Consider the following 17,479-nt stretch of genomic DNA (forward strand, 5'->3'; position numbering starts at 1 on the left):
TATATTTATTTATAAACCGTCAAACACTTGCACTCTCTATTATATTTCTATTCTAATTACTTGTTTTCTTTTTATTTATTATAAAAAATGACCCTCTAACAATAGCGTTCCCTATTCTTTTCCCGTTCTATCTACTATATATATAAAAAATTCTTGCTCTTTTGTTGATTTTGATTGCTTCTATTGTCTTCATTTGTAAGTCGCTTTGAATAAAAGCATCTGCTAAATGACTAAATGTAAATGTAATGCAATACAATGATGATTGAGAGATGAACAAATCAATATGCCTGTTCCTCATATGCCTGATGATCATATTTGAGACTCATATTTGAACAGTTTTTCTAAAAAAAAAATAATGTAAAAATCAAAATCGAATAAACCTAAGCTGCTTCAATATCAATATGCAACAATATCCAAGTTATTCTTACATGTAAAAATCAGTAAAGATTTCAGAGCAAAAATGTACCTGAAGGTGGACGTTTGAATAATTCTACTAAAAAGCCTTACTAAAAACTCGCTAAAAAAATCTAAACTATCATTCAGATGACAGAAGGCATGTGTGCAACTTGTTTTTCAGTTGATCACGTTGAAGAGGCCAACAGACACAGCAGACTTTATAGGGTTAAACAAGTAGTGAGAGTAAACTACAAACTATAGCCATTAGATTCAAGCATCTAGTATTCGGCCCACTGGATCTAAAGTATCCATTAAAAGCAGAAGCCAGAGATGAATATAGCATTAGCTTTAAAAAAATAAAAACACATGGATGATGAATATACAGCGCATTTATTCATCCTTGCTTCTTCTCTGATAAGACACACCATTCTCCATGAACACAGATGCATATCGCAATTTATTATTCCAGAAATAACTTCCATTTGTCCCTCCTGAGACATATCCCAAAGCTAATCTCGCTCCGTTAGCATTCAAATTACCTATTACGCTAGTTAATACAGCGCTGTGTACGAACATCATGCGAGGTGAGGGGGCACTATCATACATAAAAATGCTCTCTATTCATATCTGTGGCATTTAAATTCCAAAAGCTAAACAAGCGGCGGGAATCATTCTGGAAGGATAATATCGTATGAATATTTGATTGTTTCCTTGAGGGGGTGTTACGTGGCTAAACAGAGGAGCGCTAGTTTGTTGACAGTGCTTAAAAAGGCGTCTCAGGCTGGAATTTTTGCCGCCCTTGTGTGGTTTAAATTACTGATGTTTATCATTTAGCGCTGCGCTAGCATTCACTGATGGCACTGTATACTGATTCCAGAGCCATCAGTCACCGGCCTGATGCTACGCTTAGTCAATCAACATGCACGCTAGCAGTTTTGCAAAGCTAAGCTGCTAGCGGTTTGAACCGGGGAAAAACAACACCTTTGAATTTAGCTGTAACTGTTTTTACCTCATAATCTTTTTGTATTTTATCCACATCTACATATTTCTGCTTTAAACCGTCATTGAGTAGTTAGCTTCTAGCCTGGCCAATTAGCTTCTAGTAGTTAGCTTCTAGCCTGCCCAATCCTATTAGATACATGCTTTTTCAAGGCCTCAAAATGATCAAAACATTGCTGAAAAAGCAGTTGTACACAATCTACTACATGCCTTCTGTCTTCTGATTGATAGTTTAGACTTGTTTTCAGAAAGTAAAAAAGTCCTTGGCAATTCTAAAAATGTCCAGGTCGCAGTTCACTTGTCTTTTTGATGAGGAATCTTTAATAAGTTTGTAAAGTGAGTTTAAGAAGAACTTTAGAATGTTATTAATATTTCAAGGCATATTACTGAACTGAAGCAATTTATTGATTATCCATGCATCATTCTTTAGAAAATCATGTTAAAATGTATCAAATACGATCCATCAGGCTTTTGTTTTTCTCTCAATCATCGTTGTACTGCATTTCATTATATGTTTTGCAACCAACAAAATTAAATTACTACAGAGTTTTGATCATAAAACTAAGAATTTAAACATTATTTTACTAATGCCTTTTGGGAGATATAAAGTGACAACTGATATTTACATGCATTTTGTCTAAGTAGTTTGATATACTGATTGATGTACATTAGAATTTTATATTTTTTTGGCCATACAAATAACAACAACCGCACCAAATTGCATTTTTGCTTTGGCCATAAATCAAATGCGAGCTCTATATTCTCACTGTATCATACAATATCAGCCATAAAAGCAAATATGATACAAAACATAAAACACACATGCATTTTGCAAAAATATTACATTTTTTTTTTTGTACATTTTTATTATTATTTATCACTAATAATTATTTTTATTTTCTTAGGTTGGTTTAAACTATTTAAACCAGTTTTTTTCCTGAAATATTAATATTTTTTTTAAATTAATGTTTTTTTTTTGGACTCAGACTGAGCAATCATATATTACATTAAATAAAAATAAATAAACAAATACTGTGGTGTATGGTATAGTCATGGTATCAGAGGGTAATACTTAATGTCTTAGAACAAGGCACTGAATTATTACTATATTAAAATACTGTAATATTAACATGGTACAGTGCCCAGAAAACTACCGAAATACCAGGGTACTTTTTTGAAATTGTGATATTTGTATTCTTCCACAATATATACAGTATGGAGAATGATTTTTTTTTATTTTTTTTATTATACAGCCCAAGACAATAAACAGTTGTTCTGGAATTTGCGGCCTGTGATTTCATAATCTCGAACTGTATTTACATGTGACACGCTATGAGATAGCATCATATACAGCACTCACAACAGTCAATGAAATAAAGTAACGAGCCCATGCAAACAAACATTACACACAAAGAGAATCTACATCGTAACTAACACAGATTAGAGGCCTCTAAACGTGAAATGCGAGCGTTAATCTTCTTTTAAGGAGTTGGAGTAATCTACGCATCTCTCTATTCAACTTCTATCTCAAATCAGCAGCGCAAACAGATCCTCCGAACACCTCGCCTCCCGTAAAGTATGAACCGCAGAGCAAAAAAAAAAAAAACCCTGCACAAAGGCCGCGGCACTCCTGTGGAAAGAAATATGCAGATGGAAGTTGATGTATGAAATTAACCTTTGCTTTTCTAACTCCTGTCTCTGGCTCTCCTAGCTCTGCCGCACATGTAGCATACAAATGACCGGCCGGCCGCTCCTGCATATTGATTCTCCAGTCTCAGGGAATTCTGCTTGCCTCCTCCTCCTCCTCCTCGTCTGCCTGTGTTTCCCACAAATCTGCGTGGAGGACAGTGGGGAATATGGTTTATGGGAGGAAGGGCTCGTTCCTCTTTTGTGTACACCGTTCTTTAGCATTACAAACTAGCTGCTTCTCACGCCGAGCACGTGTGGAAATGCACCATAGAGGAAACCGTCTGGCGCATTGGGAAACACACCGCAGGGGTTTATAATACCTTCAATTTCTTATATGTAATTAAGAAAGACATGGACAGCTATATAAATAAGTAGAAATTAAATAATGAACAAATAAGGCCAAACGACGGTCAAAATAAGATTTGGCAACTTTGGTTTGCTCAACTTTTGGACTAAATGCCTTGCATTTATAGTGACTCTTACAAAAATAAAGAAGGGTAAATATTGATATACCACTAAATTACCATAGTTTTTGTTCTCACAAATTGCAAAAAGTGGCAGAAAAGTCGTTAGTTAGTTGGCTTTTACGTTTTTTTTTATTTATTTTTTTACTTTTTTATGTTTTATAGCTCCTTTGACAGTGAAATTGGTCCAAAATTCAACGTTATAGCAGTAAATGTATACTAAAATGTGACCCTGGAGCACAAAAGCAGTCACAAGTCGCACGTGTATATTTGAAGCAATAGCCACTGTATGGGTCAAAATGATCGATTTTTCTTTTATGCCAAAAATCATTAGGATATTAAGTAAAGATCATGCTCCATGAAGATATTTTGTAAATTTCCTACCGTAAATATATCAAAACTTCATTTTTGATTAGTAATATGCATTGCTAAGAACTTCATTTGGATAATTTTAAAGGCGAACTTCTCAATATTTTGATTTTTTGCCCCCCTCAGAGTCCAAGCCAAATATTGTCCTATCCTAACAAACCATACATCAATGGAAAGCTTATTTATTCAGCTTTCAGATGATGTATAAATCTCAATTTCAAAAAAATTGACCCTTATGACTGGTTTTGTGCTCCAGGGTCACATATACTGTATGTTCTGATTGGCTGCTGGTATTTTCATCCCAGGCCCATTGGGAAATCGTGCCTGTGGCGACATTTCTGCAAAATGATATTACTTTGCACGTTTCATGACACTTTTAAAATAAAATGTCCAGTAACTGGCACTAAAAAAAGTGTTTAGTTTTATTCAAAACAGATTCATGTGAATCTAGCATGTTTTATTCATGTCATGTATGCATCATGGCAATTCAGCAAGCATCCAGTCAGTCATGCTTAAAAACAACATACCATACTAAACACTACAGTAAATCTAACCAATAACAAAAGCAAACTGTAATAGTTTACTAATTATGCAAGTGTTTTGAGGTCATAACAGTATTGCGTGAAAAATGATTCTTAATGAATAATCTGCCCCTGTAATCACGTAATCAAGTTTTTACTGCTCATTTCAGCTGGAAACTGCAGTGAATTGTATGTATAGGTAAGTTTAAAAAAAAAGTTGAAATAAACAAAAAGGAGATAAAACCCATAAACGTATAGTGATCCTTAGAAAAACTGACCCTAGTAGCCATAGTTTCTTTCCAAATACCATATTTACTACTGTTATCATAACAACAGAAATACAGCAACTTGGGATTGGCCAACAATGTCATCAAAAAGCTTTGTTTGAATGAGATTCCTAATTCATTTATTATGATTTCACAGTAGTAACTCCTGGTGCAAACTATGTAAGGGAAGAACAGAACAAGGGCTCTTGGCAGAGTCGGAAATACACTGCAGCTTGCTATTAATTTGAGTCATTAGTCTCATATGTAGGAGCCGTTAGAAGATGTGCTGAAAGACGTCTATAAGAGGCTGTATACAGAGCTCCCTGGAGGCCAGCCGCTCCCCTCTATAATAAAATTAAGACAGAGAGTGACACAAATGTATATGGAGGTGAAGAGGTGGCCAGGCCACTGCTGCCGTAATCACATCATCTGCCGGGACAGACGTCCCACCTGGAGGAGGAGCGGAGAGGACACGCACCCGAGAGAGAAAATCGAAGGACACCGCACTGTGCAGCTGAGATTTTCATCCTGATTGAAAGAAAAACCATGAAACTAAGAATTAAATATTAGGGGTGGGGACCATTAAACATGAAATCAAAATTGACCCTTAACGATTCATTTGTGCATGTTAATCTTAAAAAAAAAATACTTACAATCACAATCATCCATCCAATGTAATCACTTCATCTTCCTCTAAACAGCTTTTCTTTTCTGATGATGTCATCAAATACGTGTGGGCGGGGCAAAATAATCCAAACAAATTCAATATAATTACATGCCATGCCTATTATTTCCCAAATATTATTCTGTTTGAATAAAAAACATAGCATTTTAAAATGAGAAATAAATAAATATATATATATAAATATATATATATTATTCATGACTTTTATTTTGAAGAGTTGCTGTCACACATCATAGTTTCCTGCTAGCCAGCTAGTTCAGTCTTCATGTTAAAGTCCCCCTGTAGTCAAAAATTGTATCCTTTAAAACTCATCTTTGATCATCAAAATGACATATTTAAATGTTATAATGACTGATAAAACTGTTTTTACTAGCGGACAACTACATGTCTAAAAGCATATTAAAAACACCACATAGACAAATAAACAACATAAAAAACTTGATTTTCACCACAGGGGGACTTTAAGTCACAAGTTGTGACATGTTTTCATGTCAGCTCACATTAAGCTTTGTATTTTGCCGCGTTTGTTTTTTGTCTTTTTGCGAGGTCTTAATTTGCGAGCTTTTTACTTTAGCTATGAATCTACGGTCTATGAATCTGAATGCTAGGGTTTACGTTTCATCTTGCCTCACTTTGCTATTTTTTCTTCAAAATATGTAACAAACAAATTCATTTAATTATTCTACAAAGGAATACATTTTTTTTAAGGCTGAATTTGCAGTATTCTAGTTGCGGTTTGCATCGATTAAAAGGGCTGTTAGCATTTTTAGCATTTTGCTAAGTGAACTGACAGACCAATAAGTGACTACCACCAGATTACAGTACGTCACTTCTCAGACATTCCACGATTCATCAAATGCTGATTGAACATGTTCAGTCGGTAATAACAAACGCTGATCAACGTCGAGGAGGTAACAGAACCGACAAAACCCAATAAACATGTCTGTTTGCGTTAGTTGTCCGAACTAGCGTTTAGCCTTTAACCACATACCGGGCCTTCAAAATGCTGTTCTCGGAAGACATTTTAGCAATCTCAAGCATACAAAATGACTGACAGGCAGAGACAGTTTCTGGCTAAGTTTCTGATTGGCTGAACAGTGACTCGTTTTTCACTGTTTACAGAGGCTATGGCTGTGATTTCTCAGGACACCTATATCATTGATATACGTCAGGAAGTAAGGACAGTTTATGTGTTCAATTCCAAACAAAAACCTTCCAGCACGATTTTATTGTTCATAATTCATGATTAGCTGTCCCGAACATAAAGCGTCTCCAGAATCTTTCATTTTCCACACACACTGGGGCGTTCTGGCAGAAATACCCAAACAGTAAAGTCACTGACAGGCCCGCCCGCACCCCTCTTCATGACACAGTCATGCCCCATGTCCACATCCAGACAGGTTTGGACTCATTTTCCCAGAATTCCCACTGAGCTGCTCTGCATTGCAGAACATGAGCGACGGGGGGTCCTTCTGTAGTCCCTATTTATAGCAGGACGCTGCAACTTTCACTCTTCCTCGCCGGCACAGTTAATGCGCCTGCCAAACTCGCTTTCTATATGCCACCTGACTGAGCAAATGCACGATGTGAACAAATAACCAATTAAATCAAACATTTTGGACAAGATCTTCCGGACAGATGGACACCAGTTCCAACGTGCGGCAGGTTTGGCCTGAGACATGTTTACTGCAGACACTCAATCCTACCCTCAGGCATTACGTGCCTATTTACAGTAGAGTCTATTGATAGCAGCAAACTTCATAGTTTATTTCAATTAGGAGATAGGAAATAGGAAATCACATTTAAATCAATCACACCTCTCCCCGGGCCGAAATCGATGCCGCCTTTCCAGGGGTTTCTACGCAGAAGTGCCACGTTCCGATATCCTCTCGTCCACTTCATTGCCAGCTGCATGTGAGTGTGTGTGTGTGTCCGTGAGTGTAGTGTGTGTATGTGAAAGGCTCTCGATCAATGCTTCCCACAAAGGCATTACTTGGGAGGGCGGACGTATACAGAGGCTTTTTAATGGAACACAACCTACATTAGTCGGGTAAAGGAGAGATCGGCTTACGGGGCTAAGAGAGACGAATATTTCTGCAGTCACAGCGAGAGAATGTCGGATACGGAGGGCTGGTTGTAATGAAATTACTATTCATAGTCTTTTCTTCAAATGGCGGGACGCTTAGTGATCAGATATATAGAGTCAATCGCCACAGGCGGATCTAAATGTGTCCCGCGAAGACGACAAAATTCAGTTTACAGCACACGCGCTCTCCGCGGGCCTCATTAATGAAACATGAGCAGAATGAATGTCTGTGCAAACTGTTCGGAAAAATATTGCAGCATTTTACACACAAATAATTGCTGATTGTAATCATCTATTTACGATTAATTAGAAATTGTATGAATAATAGAATAAGGAAAAGTCATGTGAATTTCATTTTTGAGTCAACTACTACTTTAAAACATTCGTGTATCTATGTATCAGAGCAAAACGTAGCTAAACAAACAATAGATCTTCGTCATTTGAAAAAGGATATTATTGGTCTTTTTTTTTTACGCTGTCCCCATTTATCCCCAAAAGGCTATTAGAAGAGCCATGATTTTAACTCTGTTCTCCTCCATGCAATTAGCTCAGTGATTGAATATTGAGGTTGTGGAGATGGATAGGAGGCTTGAGCTGTGATCTTCCTTCTGGTCAGGACATTACAGAGAGAGAGAAACACTCTCGAGTCACTGCTTACAGGCATCCCCTCTCCCCCCAGCTTATGTTAAGTTTCTTGCGCCAAAAACAATCACAATTTAGCTTTACATGACCACTTTCTAGCCTTATGGCCTGTTTATTAAAAGCAGTATTTTAGCATCCTAAATCACTAAAACACAATAAAATTCTGTTTATTGTAATCAGAACAGAATTCCGAATAAATCAATACAATTCTGTTTTTGTTTTTTTTTAAGCACTCTGCAGTTTTGTCGTCTGCTGCTTTATATGCTTGGACTCTTGAATGTCAGGTGGATGATTGGCCATTGATCATTCATTAGCTTAAAAATGTTTGAAAGTGATTTCAGAGGTATCGTATCTCTATGTCGTTATTGTTACAGTTGTGATGTGAAATTTCCAATTCTTATAGAATTAGAATGACTATTGAAAATTATAGATATAGTTATCATCATTGGTGTGAAAAGGCCTTTAACACCTTTAAAACTAAACCTACTTCTCTTTTTGGCTGATCCCATGATGCACTGCAACAATGTCAGTGGTAAAATCCAAGATGGCTGACAAAGCACAAATTTCTTAATGATTATAAATAAAATGACATTCCATTCGTAACTAAAAAGTACTAGTACTACTGAATAGTATTTTTTACACTTACTAGTGTGTTACAATGCTAAAGGTCATTGCACACTGAGCCTGAAATTTCCGTCCGAAATTTTCGCACGTTGAAAAATAAATGCAACCTAATGTTGTATCAATCACATTTACACACTGCCTCCGAAACGTTTGTCCATCATAAAAAAATTCGGAATGGGTTCGATTTTCTGCATTTTTCGGATCCGTAGCAAGCATTTTGAGAGGTGTTTGATAATTCTGAGCCACTGTACAAGTGAACGCCAAAATCCAGAATGGCGATCGTCAACTTCATCCACTTCGTCTCGCAGCACAAAGCACTGTAAAGATCCTTGCACACTGAGTTCACAGAAATTGGTGGTCTTCTTTTTAATATGTGGCTCTAGTATCGCTAGCAAAGCATCAAACTGAGCCACTGACATCCTGAAGTAAACTTTGAATCGCCGTGATAATCCCGCTGCTCCTTAATAAGGAGGGGGAACTCTCCTTCCTCTCTATATCTCAGGATTGGATGGACCCAATATTTCCATTCTTTTTCTCTTTTTAAGAAGCGAGAGGACAACAAAATCATCCTCACTGCTTGAAGACTCCATTTTTTTTGGTGAATTTTTTTCACACGGATAAAGTAATACGCATCGGTTTCTGTGCGTGACGAATTTATAGTATGATGAACACAAAAAAACGCATATGAAAATTTGGGACTTTAGTCCAAACGATACTTTTTACGTGTCCACTAGGGAATTTGTACAGAGCATGTGACGTAAATTTGGTAATCAGCATAATATGCACAAAGCCCAATTCTTCTGAAGCCCAAAGTATACTTCAGCCGTGACAGTCCACACGTAATTTCCATCATCAGGAGAGTCCGCAGGTGTCCATGTGTAGCCCAATTTTCATGTCCGCACGCATGGTGCGTGTCCAACAATGCACACGCAAGGTGAATACTGTTCAGACAAAAGAGTTCACTAGGTGGTGCTGTGCACCTATCAAACTCATCCATCTGTGGTTGAGTACACTTTAAAATCTGGCTGGACACAGCTGTGTGCAAGATGGAGAAGAATACGTAAAATGAAGTATACATGGGCCTTTTGAATGTTTTTGCACTAATGAGTTTGTCCACAAGGTGGCAACATTGCAACAGTAGTTTAAAAGAGAGCAAAGACATTTTTGTCTATAGAGAAATAGCACAAACACTGGACAAAGATTAAACTTTCTAGTGTGCATATTAGGGCTGTCACAATACATTGATGCATCACGATTCATGGATCGCTTCCGAATGCATCGCGATTCTCTCTGGGATCGATTCTGAGCTTAGTTTTTAACAGCAGATGGTGCTCTAATCTAATGGTGCTCACGAAGAAGAGCGCTCGTGATATGAAATACACCCTTGTAATTCGCTTCAAACTTTTTGAACTTTATGAATGATTATTTTAGGTTCAAGTATGTGTAAGGAATTGGAAGCAAGCAGAGTACGGCTATTTCGAAAGCAAGCAGTGCCATCCGCTTTTAAAAACCAAGCTCAGAATCGATTTGAGACAGAATCGTGATGTATTCAGAAAATCTCAGATGCAGAATCATTTCTTGATTCGAGCTGCATCAGTTTATTTCCCCAGCCCTAGCACATATGTTGCCATCTGTGTATACTTTCAAAGGCTATGCGTTCAACAGTGTGCGCGTCAAAACGTAATACTTTGGGCTTTAGCTTAGCAACATGCTAATGACAAACACCATTGTTTGATTCTCCTGTACGGGAGCGTGTGTTTGTATATTGAGCAGGTTATGATGGTTAAGATACAGCCTTTTGGTCAGACAATTTTGTACATGAATTATCTGCAAAGATGACCCAGCCAATCAACTGCCATTAAGATGAGTGGGAATGCTAACAGATAGCTTTCTCCAAGTGTTACAGATCACCTTGAGCAACGCATCTAGTAGATTTGGGAACAGCTATTGTGTGTGTCTAAACATTGGGATTAAATGTAGCATTGGGATATTGCATTCCTGCAGAGCGAAACACCGATACTCGGCTTACGCTTTAAAGCAGTCCCTGTTCGATACGGGAACAGAGCACAGAGGAAACGTGCTACAGAGAAGCGCTCGTCTGAGGAACACCTGCATGAGAATGATGATTGATGTCTCATAACATCCTGAGAAAAGAAAGTGTATGGATTAAAACGTCGATCGGGCTCATCGAGCACCACGGCCGCTCCGATCGGCCTGATCTAAGGTGTAGATGTTTCTCAATCACGTGTCCTACACTAAATCTCAACAGCAGATTCAGGTCAGTTCAGGTGGAGGACGTGCACAAACACAAGCAGTCCTCAGCCACGAATACATAAGTGTGTGAACACACGGTCAGGAGTGTGTTCCTCCAGAGACCTGCAGTGTGTTATCTTAACACTCTCTATAAATTACCCTTCCTCCTCTCGCTCTAATTAGAGACGAGCGACATGAACTGGAGCTAAAGCCGAGGTGTTGGTAATTACACACACTATCCGCTCAGTGTTTGTTGGCCTCTAGAAATATGTACATTATGTAGACTCCAGATACACTCTGAGGAATATTTTACTGCTCAATGGTAGCTTTTTCAAAGCTCTGGAGATGTGATTGTTTCATCTACATTTAAAGAGATAGTTCACCCAAGAATGAAAATTAGAATGAAAAAGACGAAACGCAACACAACTGTGACTATATAAACATGCAATATCATTGACGAAAATAGTCGAGACTAAAATGTATTTAAAAACTCTATATCTAAAATTTCCCCATCAGTTGTTTGCCTTATCTTTACAACCTGGCAACCATTCGTACATGCTTTCTCTACACCACATAAAAATGCTGATGAACTGAAAACAATGACAAACATGTAAGTTGGCGTTAAGATGCGAAAGTCTGTGTTCCGTCACAGGGACATTTGCTCTGTTTGCCGCGACTAAATCTGCCATCAAACCTTCTCACTGACGAACTGTAATAAATCCAAACATGCATCTCTGCAATACTGTTAGCGATTGAGGTTGACGAATAAATGCACTTACGCACCTCTGTGCCGCAATAGAAAGTATTTTTGGTTGTTGTTGTTTTAATAGAAAAACATTAATATAATTGGGAATTATTGGAATTAATATTAGGAATTTCACAGGTTTAGCTTTTGAGAGAAGCTTTTGAGTTTTACCAGTTTTCACTATGTGTTTATTTTTATGATAATACATCAGGAAACTAGATGACGTAAAATAAACTATGTGTGTTATTATTGCTTATAATAATTAAATAAAGTAATAATTCTGATGTAAATTTCACAAATGACAACAATCATGATCAGTCATCGCGATTGTAATTTTGAGCAAAATAATTGTGATTATCAGTTTAACCATTATGCAGTATGACTAAGATTTGTTTTAATTGGCTAAAACTAGACAAAAATTCCCAGACTTTTATTCAACTAAAACGTGACTTAAAAAAAAAAGAACTGGTTGACTAAATATGATAAAAACTAAAAAGGACAGTTGACAGGAATAAGAATGAATGAATGAATGAATGAATGAATAAATAAAAATTTAAATAAAAATTTAAACAAATACATTAAAATAAATAAAATAAAATAAAAACTGCTGATAAAATGAATACTACCCTCATGTCTTTCCAAATCGGTGTGATTTTATTTTGAAGAACAGTGGGGTCTAAACAACACTAGACCCCACTGATTGTCACTGTATGGACAATTAATGAGACATTAATTTTTTTGGCTGAACTATCACATGAAACATTCGCAACTTCTATAATGTGACATTTCCAAGCAATTCCTTGGTAGAATAAAAAAAAAAATTAATTGGCAAATCTGAGACACTGTCTTGATCTCTTCAGAAATGATCAAGGAGACAAACAAGGTCTTTTTCTCTGGAAAAAAAAAAACCTTAAGCTGAACACTTCATCAAAGTCTCCATTTGTTCTCAGTTTAATCTCATTAGTGTCTAGGAGAAACATTTGAGATTTCCTCTGTGATCTTCTTTCCAGTGGGTTAAATTTCCCTCACTCAAACACACACACATCATCTAATAGCGCCGGTGTGTTTGTCTTGTGGTGGCGGTGTTCAATCTTCTTAAGAAATAAATGCGTAAGGGAAAACAAACCGCCACTATCTGCGAGCTCAAGATATGACTGTGCTCCAGTCTAATACGCTTATGTAAACCCCACACAAACCCCTCAGCGCTCAAGGCCTCCTGCAGATATTAGACGATCTGCTGGACTGCATCGGCCGCAGGAGTTCGACTGACTCCACCATCACACCATCTTTGTGTTCGGCACACTCCAAAACATATCCCGAGACCCTCAGTGTCCCGTCTGCTGTTTAAACTAAAGCCAGAACTTCAGAAAAGCGAAGAGATTTAAAAAAAAGCCAAGTGAGAAAAGAACAAAACATTTCTTTGGATAAAAATAACAGGATGCCAATTTCACACTAAGCACCCAAAAGAAAAAAAAGGATAAAAATATCAGTGGTGTGGAGGCGATTTTTACAAATACATGTAAGTTACAAAAATACATTTTAAATATGGAAATGGAATAAAAATACATTCAGAAGTGTCTTTATTTATTGGTAATATATGTATATATACTTGCATAGATAACATAGATTGTAGTTAGTAACGTAATCCATTACATTACACATATTAGGTAATATAATCAGATTACTTTTGGATTACTTTAGATTACTTTTGACCTAACTTGTTTATCACAGTGATCTATCTATCTATCTATCTATCTATCTATCTATCTAGTATAAAACAATTGCACATCATTGCCTGATGAACACCAGCCATATAGAATTATTAATTAGATATTTAATATTCAGGTCTTTTAATTGCTGCCTGATTAGTGCTCTTGAGTGATATTAAGTCACTTGTCCAGCATCATTACCTCTCAAAGTCCATGAACACGCAGCGGGGTTCCTTCATTCCCACAGGTTTAATTATGAAAGACGGATTATAGAAATATGATAAAGAAAGCTAAAGAAGCACAGATGTTTTGGCCATATTGATGGAGTCCACAGATGTTTACAGCAGCTGTGTTAACGGTGGTCTTCTGACTAACATCAACATCAGGCAGTTACCACACTGTTTAGTACAAAACGCATACACATGTGCATAAATACTCATATTTACCAACAGACATTTGTGTTACTCAAAGTAATTTTGTATCACGGTAACAGTATTTAACACAATACACTGTAAAATAAATAAATAAATAAAAATCGGAAGTAGTAAGTAGTAAAGATTACTGGAGTACATTTTACTAGAAAAAACACCATATCTTTTTTTTTCTTCTTCAAAACATTTAAAGCAATGTGTTACCTTTTTTTTTTTTGTAATTATGAAATTTACTAGCAATTTCTTTCCCCCCCCACACTATGATGTAGTATATAATCATTTTACTTATTAGTTTATTTATGATATATATTACATACAGTATAATATTATGTATAATAAATCTTTATTTCATAATGTTTATTATTCAAAAACGTTTATAGTAACGCAAAAGTGAGATGAAAGACCTGCATTAAAGAACTTAAAAATGAAAAACTGCCAATTAAAAAAAAGAAACATAAAAATACACTTTTTTTAGTGTTGTCAAACGATTAATCATGATTAATCGCATCCAAAATAAAAGTTTTTGTTTTCATAATATATGTATGTGTGCTGTGCATATTTATTATGCATATATAAATACACATTTCAGAAAAATATATTGAGTTTATATATTAAATATATTTATTTATAATATAAATTATATGAATATAAATATAAATATAGACATGTAAATATTTTCAAAATATATACTGTATGTGTGTGTATTTATATATACATAATAAATATACACAGAACACATACATACTGTATATTATGCAAACATAAACTTTTTTTATATGTGATTAATCGCGATTAATCGTTTGACGGCACTAATATATTTAATTTTATGTTTCACACATGAACAACTGAAAGGCAGCAGCAGTGATATTCAATATTAATTACCTGTAATTCATAAAACAGTGTTATTTTAATTTACTCGAAATTCAATGATAAAAGGCTTATATATTGAATTACCATATGATAATGCTAGTTTGGTTTTATTAACAATTATCATGAAATTATTATTTTGTCTTTTTCAAATCTCCCAGATTGTCACACGGTATAAAGCATCATATATCACACTGCAATAGCTATTGTGACCAATACTGGACACCTCATGCCCTGCAAACGAGCACAGTCGACCCACAGTGCAAACAAACAGGCTAAAGTGTCTAAATGCTAAATGACCCGTGGACGCGGGTACGAGCTGCCATGTGAACGCCGAGTGACCTGAGCGCTGCTTAAGACAAACATCAGACAGTCAGAGAGCTGCTGTGCTAACTAGAGAATACAGTCACGGCTAAAGGCCCATGTTAGACACAGAGTACCTGCAAGCCCTGCAGCTGACACACACACACACACAGGAAGAGACGAGACAGCGAGGAAGCGCGGGATACGGGATGGAGAAGTGTAGAGTCACTCTCTTTGGTGCGGCATGAATATTTAATGCTGTGGGAGTGAGAGAGACGTCTGTGTGATGAGGAAGGTCAGTTGGCGAGCAGCGGGCGGAAGTGGCTCTGGCCACACGGGTGAGCAGATGACAGGGTGTTATTCATGAGAAGGCTGTCTCTTACGGTTCGGGGAGACGCATGGCTCTGCGCTGATGGGGTTACGCAGGCAGCACAGCAGGCGTGCGCTTGATCTGTGCGTCTACATACCTGCCGTGCGTGAATTTACATGAATGCGTCTCCTTCATATCTGGACAGAAATGAGATTGTGTCGAGATCAAATGGAGGCTTTTGCTAATTGGTGGAAATTCCTAGAACGTAGATGTTTCATAATTGAGATATGCATTGAGCTATGAAAGAAAAATGGTTGTTTTTTTTTTTCCCTTTCGGGGCTAAAATAATCAAAAACTCACAGATGCGATATTTTTATGCAATAGAAAAAAATATAACATATACAATTACAAATTAGATATTTTAATGGCTTTCCTTTGTGAGAATGAAGCACACTTTAGCATGCTTTTTAAAATCTTAATAACACGCTTTACAAATATACTTAAGTGCAGCTGGATGTAATGTTTGCTCACTTTAAATTGGGTAACACTTTATTTTAAGGTGTCCTTGTTACATGAACTTGCTATTATAATAACAACAATAAATTATGCATAATTGCATGCAAGTAACCCGAAACCAAACCCAACTGTAATCCCAACCCTAACCATATAGTAAGTAGGCTACATGGAGTTAATTAATATTACTTAGTACTTAAATGTATAATTACACTGTAACAAGGACACCTTAAAATAAAGTGTAACCCTAAATTGCATATTAATTGCTATTAAATGAAAATGTATTATAGTTTACATTTATATTAAATGCAATTAGCTGGACTTTAAAGTGCTTTTTTCCACCCACTTAGGTATTAAGTACTTAAGACGGTTACACTTAATTTTGTTACAGTGCAATTATACATTTAAGTACTGAGTAATATTAATTAACTACATGTAGCCTATTACTATATGGTTAGGGTTAGGATTACAGTAGGGTTTGGTTTCGGGTTACTTGCATGAAATTATGCATAATTTATTGTTATTATAAGAGCAAGTACATGTAACGTGTAACAAGGACACCTTAAAATAAAGTGTTTACCAAGATGACTTAAGTATGTAATTTCATAATTAGGCTACTTCTCTTGTCTTTGAAATATGGTACTGCTGAATGTACTGGCAAGCATTTATGATAAACTAAAATAGACTTTAATTTCTATTGAAACTTAAATTTATAATCAGCTGCTTTAGTATGTTAGTCAACATGACAAAAGTTGACCTCTTTAAGTGAACTTTTTAAACGTAGACTAAAGTGTGTTAAGAAACAGTCATGCAAGTGTCTCTCTTTAAGTGCACTGAAGTGGCCTTTTATTTATCATTATCTGCAAATACAGATTTATTTGAAAAAATGTACTTTTAAGATTCGAAGTACACTACATTCAATACAATTAAGCACACTTCTTTTTCACAAGGGTCAACGATTTAATTATTCTCAAAATGGTCACAAATTAGTCTCGACGTATCAAGAGGAGATCATGTAAGTGAATGAAAATATATTCATATATAAAATAGTATATTCGCAACTTCTGCTTAGGTCTCCTGCTTTTTAGATGGGGGGAAAAAAAAGAAGAAAAGAGAAATCTCACATGTACTATCCTATACATGAAGATATCAAAGTCTATTTTTATTTGTCCTAAACCAGGGGTGCCCAAACTCGGTCCTGGAGGGCCGGTGTCCTGACGAGTTTAGCTCCAACCCCAATTAAACACACCTGAACCAGCTAATCAAGCTCTTACTAGGCATACTAGAAACTTAAAGGCAGGTGTGTTGAGGCAAGTTGGAGCTAAACTCTGCAGGACACCGGCCCTCCAGGACCGAGTTTGGGCACCCCTGACCTAAACAATGACACGAAAACCCAGAACTCCTAAGTCTTCTAAGCTATAAAAGAGCAACCTACGAGCAATAACATTTTCTTAGGAGCACACAAAACACACACGTATACTCATATACTCACTCCTGATGCTCGTCTGGCACACCGTCTGAGCCAAAGTGCTCTTCAGTTGCACAGTGCAGAACACACACACACACACACACACACACACACACACACAAACGCACACACGCACACA

General features: G+C 36.4%; 1 protein-coding gene across 5 annotated transcripts in view; it reads right to left on the minus strand.

Annotated features, from left to right (window-relative positions):
- LOC107669552 (transcription factor Maf-like) overlaps positions 1–17,479 on the minus strand; it is an 84,270-nt gene that overhangs the window by 35,861 nt on the left and 30,930 nt on the right. Inside the window, exons 3-5 of one of the 5 annotated variants that reach the window (XR_001632007.1) lie at positions 5,358–5,415; positions 5,155–5,232; positions 4,517–5,048 (exon numbers count right to left, since the gene is read on the minus strand). The exons of 1 other annotated variant lie outside the window; for it this stretch is intronic. The gene's annotated coding sequence lies outside the window, so the exon portion shown is untranslated. Of the gene's footprint in view, positions 1–4,516; positions 5,233–5,357; positions 5,416–17,479 lie in introns of those variants that run through there. 3 more of the 5 variants (XR_001632006.1, XM_016461836.1, XM_016461835.1) reach the window with 3 other exon arrangements.

Source organism: Sinocyclocheilus anshuiensis, unplaced genomic scaffold (assembly GCF_001515605.1).
Source record: "Sinocyclocheilus anshuiensis isolate Anshui unplaced genomic scaffold, SAMN03320099.WGS_v1.1 scaffold580, whole genome shotgun sequence".
NCBI classification, from domain to species: domain Eukaryota; kingdom Metazoa; phylum Chordata; class Actinopteri; order Cypriniformes; family Cyprinidae; genus Sinocyclocheilus; species Sinocyclocheilus anshuiensis.